The 8,952-nt window shown below is 49.0% G+C and overlaps 1 long non-coding RNA gene across 1 annotated transcript; it reads left to right on the top strand.

Annotated features, from left to right (window-relative positions):
- The first annotated feature begins 1,371 nt into the window (after nt 1-1,371).
- On the top strand, nt 1,372-8,364 carry LOC115471385. The gene is made up of 3 exons (XR_003942310.1): nt 1,372-1,503; nt 7,128-7,132; nt 8,354-8,364. It is a non-coding gene; the product is annotated as an uncharacterized LOC115471385 (long non-coding RNA).
- The last annotated feature ends 588 nt before the right edge of the window (nt 8,365-8,952 follow it).

Genomic DNA, 8,952 nt, shown 5'->3' with positions numbered 1-8,952 from the left:
ATCTTGCATGGAATCTTGTCACTCTTTACGATTCCAGAATCTTGCTATTCTTTGGGGTTCTACATGGAATGTTGCTACTCTTTGAGATTCTGCATGGAATCTTGTCACTCTTTAGGATTCCAGAATCTTGCTATTCTTTGGGGTTCTACATGGAATGTTGATACTCCTTGAGACTACTACTACTACTATTTAGCATTTCTATAGCGCTACAAGGCATACGCAGCGCTGCACAAACATAGAAGAAAGACAGTCCCTGCTCAAAGAGCTTACAATCTAATAGACAAAAAATAAAGTAAGCAAATCAAATCAATTAATGTGTACAGGAAGGAGGAGAGGAGGGTAGGTGGAGGCGAGTGGTTACGAGTCAAAAGCAATGTTAAAGAGGTGGGCTTTCAGTCTCAAAAAAGAATATACCAGAATTAGAAAAGGTTCAAATAAGGATAAACCAAATGATTAAGGGAATGAAACAACTGTCATATGAGGAATGCTTAAGAGGTTAGGGCCTTCAGCTTAGACAGCTGAGGAGGGATATGATAGAGTTCTATAAAATCTGGAATGGGAACATACGAATCAATTGTTTACTCTTTCAAAAAGTACAAATACTAGGGGACACGCATTAAGTTACATAGTAAGACATTTAAAACAAATAAAAAATATTTTTTTCACTCAGTGAATAGTTAAGCTCTCTAACTCGTTGCCAGAGGATGTGGTAAAAACAGCTAGTACAGCCAGGTTTAAAAAAGGTTTCAATACGTTCCTGGACTCCATAAACTGTTATTAAGGTAGACCTGGGGAAGGCCACTGCTTATCCTTGGTGTTAGTAGCATGGGAATTTCCTGCTTCTCGGGGTTCTCCCAGGTAGTTGTGACCTGGCCTAGCCACTGTTGGAAGCAGGTTACTGGACTAGATGGACCTTTGGTCTGGCCCAGTATTTTTATGTCCTTATGTTGTCTTGATTACCTCTGTGAGCTGGACTGAACTCAGATGTGGTCACAGATGCAGTTCCTTCTCTCTGCTCAGCTCTGCTTGCTCATATCCAAGGGATATCTGCCATATTCTGTCCTTCTGTCTCGGACCAGTTGCTCCCTCTGCTCTCTTGTACTCCAGATCTGCTTAACTCCTTCCTTTCTCCTTAGGAAGAGTAGTGTGCTGGTACAGTTAAAACAGCATGTTCCCAAGGAAGTGCAGAGGCCTAAGCAATGCCTGGCACCTCTCACTACATCTGCTCCTTCTGGTAGCCAAAGACCTTCATCCCCTTGAAGTGTGGTCAATTGTTGAGAAACCTGAAACCAAAGACAAGCAGTGTTGCCAGATGGAAAACATTTTCCACACCCAAAACCAGCCCAAAAAAACCCGCACAAAGTCATTTGCATATGGATGGCATCATTAATAAATATTAATGATGTCAATTTGTATATGAATGACGTCATTAATAAATATTAATGAGTCCATTTGCACACAAATGACGTCATTAAGCCCGCCTCCATGGGGCTTCTATTGGCCGTGGCTAGCGAAAATATCGCGGCGGGGCAAAAAAAAGCCGCCCAAAATCCCGCAACCTGCACGCGGCATGAAAAAGCCGCAGCGGGTCGGGGAAAGGAGCCCAATTGGGCTAGAAACCCGCAGCCCTGGCAACTTTGAAGACAAGGATTTTTCTCTGTTTCTGTATCAAATGGTGCTGGGGTTTTATACTAGTCCCACTTTCCCTCCAAAAGAGGTTGCCTCCTACTGGATAGGAGTATATTTTCCTCTAAGGACAAGGCTGATGTGAGCAAAAATGTATCTTAGTGCGCAAACATTTTCCCTGTGAGTGCAATTTACTATTATGCAATGTGGTAATTCACTACAGAACGCATTTATTTATTTAAATGACATGGTTATTTAAACTATTAACAACCCACAAAAGTGTAAAAGAAAAATATAACCATTTTCAGATGTTATGTACTACTTTAATAAACAATTAGTGATACACACAGCACACAGTTTTGGATCATCACCATTAGTTAGGTGTTATGTTTGGCTCTCACGGGCTGATGATCAGAACTTGGCGCTATCTGGAACAGCGCCCGATCAATACCACAGGAGCAGTGCTAAAAAATAGCTCCCTGACGCTCGACTATAAAAAAAGATGCAAACGATATGCGTGCTGTTTGACTGAAACAAGGGGGAAAAACATGCCTGGTGCATGCGCAGCGGCGTAGCGAGGCCGGCTGACACCCGGGGCGGGTCGCCGCCCCCGGATGCAGCACGGCGCACCCCCCCTCAGTGCATGCAACCCCCCCCCGGAGTGCATCTTTACCGCTGGCGCTCCGCCCCGCCGAGTGCACGTCGTCTCTGGGAGCTGCGTCGGCTCCGTTGGTTCCCTGCTTTCTCTGCCCCGGAACAGGAAGTAACCTGTTCCGGGGCAGAGAGAGCAGGTAACCAGCGGCGCCGACACTCCCCCCAGAGCGTGCACCCGGGGCGGGCCGCCCCACCGCCCCCCTTCCTACGCCACTGTGCATGCACACAAGAGTTTTGCGATAAGCACAGCTCATATACACATGCGCCAAGCAAACCCGGAAGCAAAGCACACATCAGCACCTGAAAAGCTTCTATTTAAGCGCAGAAAGGTGTGTTTTCACTTTTGGCTTTGGCTTTGCTCTGACTTGTATACATTCCGCATTTTTAGGTATAACTTGTCTGGAATGTTTTTACGTTTGGGGAGCGTGCCAGGTGCCCTTGACCTGGATTGGCCACTGTCGGTGACAGGATGCTGGGCTAGATGGACCTTTGGTCTTTCCCAGTATGGCACTACTTATGTACTTATGTACTTATGTCTCTCACTATCAGCACCTAGAGGCTTGCACGGGTTTTCTTCTGCTTACAAATTAAACAAAATCTGGCAGCTTTTAAAGTAAAAATTATGGGAAATTTGCCCTTCAAACACCCCGATGTGAGCTCCGAGCTGGCGTTAGATGTTCAGCAGCAAGGGTGGCTTTGTTTTGTGCACTGTTCTCTCAGCATTGGGAGGTGACCTCATTAACACCCGTTTCACTACATTTGCATGCTATTTGAGCTAGGGTTACCATATGTCTGGATTTCCCCAGACATGTCCTCTTTTTGAGGGCGCCGTGGGGAGTCCGGGCGGGTTTCCAAGTTTCCTCGATTTGTCTGGGTTTCTCAGTTTGGGTCATCACATGACCTGTCCTGCCTTGAGTCTGACCTATCATGAGTATGCATGGGGTGCAGGGCAACGCCGGCAAGCAGGCTGCAGCGTCTGTGCCTGCAGCCTGCCAGAAATCAACTGATGTAAAAGTCCTCGGGGGCGGGCAGCAGCAGTGTAGGCGTGCAAGCTCCCTCCGAGTCCTCCCCCTTCTCCCCCTTCCTCCCCCCTCCTTTGTCCTTCCCCTCCAAATTTAAAAAGTCATCTCTCTTCTTACCTCGTCAGGGTTACGGCAGCGGCAGGCCGGCAGCAGCAGTGAAAAGCACTGTGTGCACGCTTCAGCCCTTCCCACTGCTGCTGCCGGCCTGCCGCTGCCGTAACCCCAATGAGGTAAGAAAGAGATGATTCCTAAAATTCAGAGGGGAAGGAGGGGGAACCCTGGAATTCGAAGGGAGGGAGGGAGGGGGGGCTGGAACTCGAAGGAAGGGAGGGGAAGGGGGGCCTGTAACTCGAGGGGGGAGGGGGAGAGGGCCTGGAACTCGAGGGGGAGGGGGACTGGAACTGGGAAGGGTAGACCACCAGGGCAATACAGCAGGGGTGTAGCTACTATGGGGCCACGGGTAGGGTTACCATATGTCCGGATTTACCCGGACATGTCCTCTTTTAGAGGGCATGTCCAGGCAACCGGGCGGGTTTTGCCAATCTGCCCGTTTGTCAAGAAATCTGGACAAACAGGCAGATTGCTAGCCTCCCCTCCCCTTACTTACTAGTGCCCTGGTGGTCTAGTCACCTCTTCCGCCTTTGGGACAGGAAAGAGCCCCCTCTTTCCTGCCTGGAGCGCTGCCCTGCATGCATCCTTCCTGTTGCTAATCCTCAGCGCCTATTCAAAATGGCCGCCGAGAGTTGGTGACCTCGCGAGACTTCAACTCTTGGTGGCCATTTTGAATTGGCACCGAGGATCAGCAACAGGAAGGATGCATGCAGGGCAGCGCTCGGGGCAGGAAAGAGGGGGCTCTTTCCTGCCCCGAAAAGGTCACTAGACCACCAGGGCAGTAGTAAGGTAAGGGGAGGGGGGTGACAGGGAGGGGGGGCGACAGGTTATGTGACGGAGGAGGGGAAAATGTGGCATGGGGCGGGGTGAGGGTGTGGCAGGGGTGGGGCGGGTGTTAAAGTGGGCGGGGTGTGTGATGGGGCGGGGCATGTGTCCTCCTTTTTGGGGGACAAAATATGGTAACCCTAATTTGAGCTAATCTTTGGTGCACACATTGTCTCCTGCACTAGAGCTGTCTGAGCCAGGGGCGTAGCTAGGTGGAGTCACGGGGGCCTGGGCCCCCCAGATTTAGTCCGAGCCCCTGGTTTTGTTGGCGGAGGTTGAAGACATCTGCAGCACCGGTCTCTTCGCCTCCCCCCCACCGTCTCAAATACCTTTAGCTGGCGGGGGTCCCCAACCCCTGGCAGCTGAAGCCTTCTTCAGCGCCAGTCTCTGGTGCACCACATTTGCTGCCCTGTGCTTTCTTCCTTCTGACGTCCTGCACGTTACTTTAAGTGAAACTGAGCATGCTCAGTTTCAGTTAAAGGAACGTGCAGGACATCAGGAGGAAGAAAGCACAGGGCAGCGAACGTGGCACGCTGGAGACCGGCGCTGAAGAAGGCTTCGGCTGGCGGGGGTTGGGTCCCCTGCCAGCAAAGGTATTTGGTGCTGTGGGGGGAGCGGCGAGGCAGTGGGGGGAGGCAAGGAGACCCGGTATTTGCTGTTATGGGGTACAGCGAGGTGTTGGGGGGAGGTGAGGCGGGGGGGGGGGCGAGGCGGCAGGGTGGTAGACTAAAATATACCCTCCACCTCAGGCTCTGGCCCCCTCCCACTGTGAGGTCTGGCTACGCCACTGGTCTGAGCATTCTGCGCTTATTAACACCTGCACTAATCCAGCACTAATCGCCTCTAGCACCAGCATTAGGTTTTAGGCATTGGCCAATCAGTGAGTATTCAGGTTGTGGGTAATTCACTAATGCTATGATGGACTGGATAACTGTTTAGACAGAGAGAGTGAGAGACTGTCAACTGCTGAAAGAAACCACTAAGATATATGACTTATACATCCATTCAACACTCATCAGAACGAGATACAAACAAGCTAAAATATACATAAAACTGGGTACACACAAGTCACAGAGCGAAAATGTTTTCCTTTCTTCCTCTTCTGGTTTCCCACAAATTTTAACGCTGTTTTCCTGAGTGTACACTGGGATTGGGATTTATTATTTTAATCCTCTTAAATTGTTAAGGTGTTCATCTTCTAATCAGTGTCTCATCTTAGTTTTAATGGAATTCATTAAGTTGAATCGCTTATGCAATCAGCACTGGAAGTTTGAAAAGTTTCACAGGCATCCAGTAGAAGATATTCAAAACCATTTCAAGATTTAAATCACTGGTGCCTGCTAGAGAATGATATGGGGACAAAGTTTGGCCCTATCTCCACCCCGTCCCTGCAACAGTATAAAATCTCATTCATACAAAAAATGAGAGATTGTCTTTTATCGAAAATGATGGAACTATTTTGGTGGAGTGGGAATGGTGTCAAAGCTTGCGGGTATAGGGTGGAGAAGAGAACAAACTTTGTGCCTGTATCATTCTCTAGTGCCTGACTAGCCACCGATATTCAGTAGCATTTAACCAGACAGTGTCACTGAATATCAGAACTCAACCCCCTAGACATGGGGTGGTATAGACAGTAGACAGGGCCACTGAGAGGGGGGGACAGTGGGCACAAAATTCCCCGGGCCTGGGCCTCCAAGGGGCGCCCGGCGCCAGGGTCAGGCTGCCGGCGTTGCAATCCCCGGTCTCACCTGCCTGCCTCCTCGGCTCCAGGGCCCCTGCATTCAAAGCGGCAGTCACAAATCACTTCCCTTCGGGCCTTCCCTCCCTGTGTCCCGCCCTCGCGGAAACTGGAAGTTACATCATACGAGGGCGGGACACAGGGAGGGAAAGCCAGAAGAGAGGCGATCTGCGACTGCCGCCTTGAATGTAGGGGGCCCAGAGCTGTGGAGGCAGGCGGTGAGACCGCGGACTGCGGCGGCGGGTGGAGCAACGGGCGGCAGCAGCAGCAGGGGCAGCGACGGGGGGCGGAGGTGGGGCGGCCTTGCCCCGGGCCTGGCCTAGTCTCTCGGCGGTCCTAACAGTAGAGACTAGGAGGAGCTGGGAGCTATGGAGGTGCCATAAATATTTAGTGCCAGTGCCTGCAAAGCTAACCAGACATGTAGGACCATAAAAGAAACAGCTATGTGGGTGCTTGAAAATGCTCCGCCTACCCCCCTCACCCCCTGAAGCAAAGTCTGAGTCCTCCTCCCTCCCACCCCCAAGCATAGTTTACTCTACTTTCCCTCCCACTCCTCAGCATAGTCTGATCCCCTTCCTTCCCACTCCCAATAATACAGTAATCTGCTCCTCCTGCCCCCAAGTTTAGTCCACTCTCCCACCCTCCTGCCCTCCTGAGAGTCTGATCCCACTTCCTCTCACCATCCCCAAGTATAGTCTGTTCCTCCCTCCCACCCCATCAAGGGATAGTTTGATCCTCCCTCACTCCCACTCTTGGCTAAACTGAATCCCCCCTCCCAGCCCTTTCTCCTCTAGCGAAGCCTCATCCCCCTTCCTGGCCCTCCTTTCTACTCTCTCCTGACCCTTCAATGAAGTCATAGCAGGCCTGCCTGGTGGTCCAGTGGTACTCAGGGCAGGAGTGAACCTCATTTGCTCCTGCTCTTTCTGTCTCTTGTTAAAAACGGCTACAGTGACTTCTGCTTTTCATTTTTTCAGATATAAGTACATTCTGAGTGCTGCTCACAGAGTTCCTTTCCAAAACAAGTTTCAACTTTTTAAACAAAGGATAAACCTGTGGATAAAGGTGAGCTGGATGATGGATTTTCAGAAAGCTTTTGACAAAGTTCCTCATGAGAGACTCCTGAGAAAATTAAAAAAGTCATGGGATAGGAGGCAATGTTCCGTTGTGGATTAGGAACTGATTATTGGACAGAAAACAGAGGGTAGGGTTAAATGGCCATTTCAATCGAGGAGGGTGAACAGTGGAGTGCCATAGGGATCTGTACTGGGACTGGTGCTATTTTTAAATTATCTGGAAAACAGAATGATGAGTAAGGTGATTAAATTTGAAGATGACACAAAACTATTCAAAGCTGTCAAAACACATGTGGATTGTGAAAAATTGCAGGAAGACTTGGAATCCAAATGGAACATTGAATTTAATATGGATAAATGCAAAGTAATGTACATTGGGAAGAATAATCTGAATCATAGTTATCTGATGCTAGGATCCACCTTAGAAGTCAGCACTCAAGAAAAAGATCTAGGTGCCATTGTAAACAATATACTGAAATCTTCTGCCCTGTGTGCGGCTGCAGCCAAAAAAGCAAACAGGATGCTAGGAATTATTAGGAAAGGGATGCAAAGTAAGACCAAGTAAGACCAAGTCTAGGGACGACCATCTCTAAGGACGACCTAAGTTTCAAGATTTGAGCATCCCCAACTGTATTATCGAAACAAAAGATGGACATCCATCTTGTTTTGATAATATGGGTTTCCCCACCCCTCCATCGGGACGTTTTGCGAGGACATCCTCAACAAAACTTGGGTGTCCCTTTCGATTATGCCCCTCCACGCCTTCTCCTTAGCGATGCATATCATAAAGAAAGTTAAATAGGGCATACTTACTGGGGTTACTCTTCTCCCAGACTCATAGGTTCAGACATATAAGAGCTTTTATTCATTGATCTGCTGCATTTCTGATGCATCACACGTGCACTGCTGGCACTCACTGAGCTCTGATTCTAAAGCATCTAAACGGATAGGTGCTCATTTTGGTGTTTTCTTTCTCCATGCTAACTTGACTTCTAAGTTTCAGTGATAAATGCTTCAGGGATAACCAGGAAGTAAAGGGGATGATATTCATGTCCTGAGAAAACAAATGGTTTTCAGGTCTAACAGAGTGGAGGAGTAGCCTAGTGGTCAAGCAGGGAGCTGCAGCCCACAGATGCCAAGGTTCAGATCACGCATCTCCCACTGATGTTTCTTGTGACTTTAAGCAATTCACTTTTGCTCTCCTTTGCCTCAGGAATAAGCCCTTGGGGGGTAGGACAATGCCTACTGTGCTTGAATTTATAATGCATGGTGATTAAATAAGATCCTTCAAAAATATAATTTAGCATAGAAAAAAGTGGTCACGATTTTGTTTTGCAAAATGAACACAGAGTATCTGCAATTTCTGTCTTTTGGGTACTTGACAGTAATCAGCCATGAAATCAAATTTACTGCTTTAGAGTGGGATTTCCAACTGTTCCGCTTAGAGAATGAATTATGGCTGCAAAAATTCTGTCCATGGCTCTCACAATCCCTCTCTTGGCTCTTGGGGTAGGGGTAGAGGCAGTAATGGGCTGGAAGAGGTTTCTGCTCCTGCAGTCCCTTGTTAAATTACAGGACAAACCAGCTAGCCGCACCCAAACTTTAGGCCCTGTGATACAACAGATACCAACAACATAGTAACATAGTAGATGACGGCAGAAAAAGACCTGCACGGTCCATCCAGTCTGCCCAAAAAGACAACTCATGTGTGCTACTTTTGTGTATACCCTACTTTGATTTGTACCTGTGCTCTTCAGGGCACAGACCGTATAAGTCTGCCCAGCGCTATCCCTGCCTCCCAACCTCCAGTCCCGCCTCCCACCACTGACTCTGGCACAGACCGTATAAGTCTGCCCCGCAATATCCCCGCCTCCCAACCTCCAGCCCCGCCTCCCACTACCGG

This window comes from Microcaecilia unicolor, chromosome 5 (genome assembly GCF_901765095.1).
Source record: "Microcaecilia unicolor chromosome 5, aMicUni1.1, whole genome shotgun sequence".
Taxonomy (NCBI): Eukaryota; Metazoa; Chordata; class Amphibia; order Gymnophiona; family Siphonopidae; genus Microcaecilia; species Microcaecilia unicolor.
The sequence above is the reverse complement of the archived record's forward strand: the minus strand, read 5'-3'. Positions and strand labels throughout refer to the sequence as shown.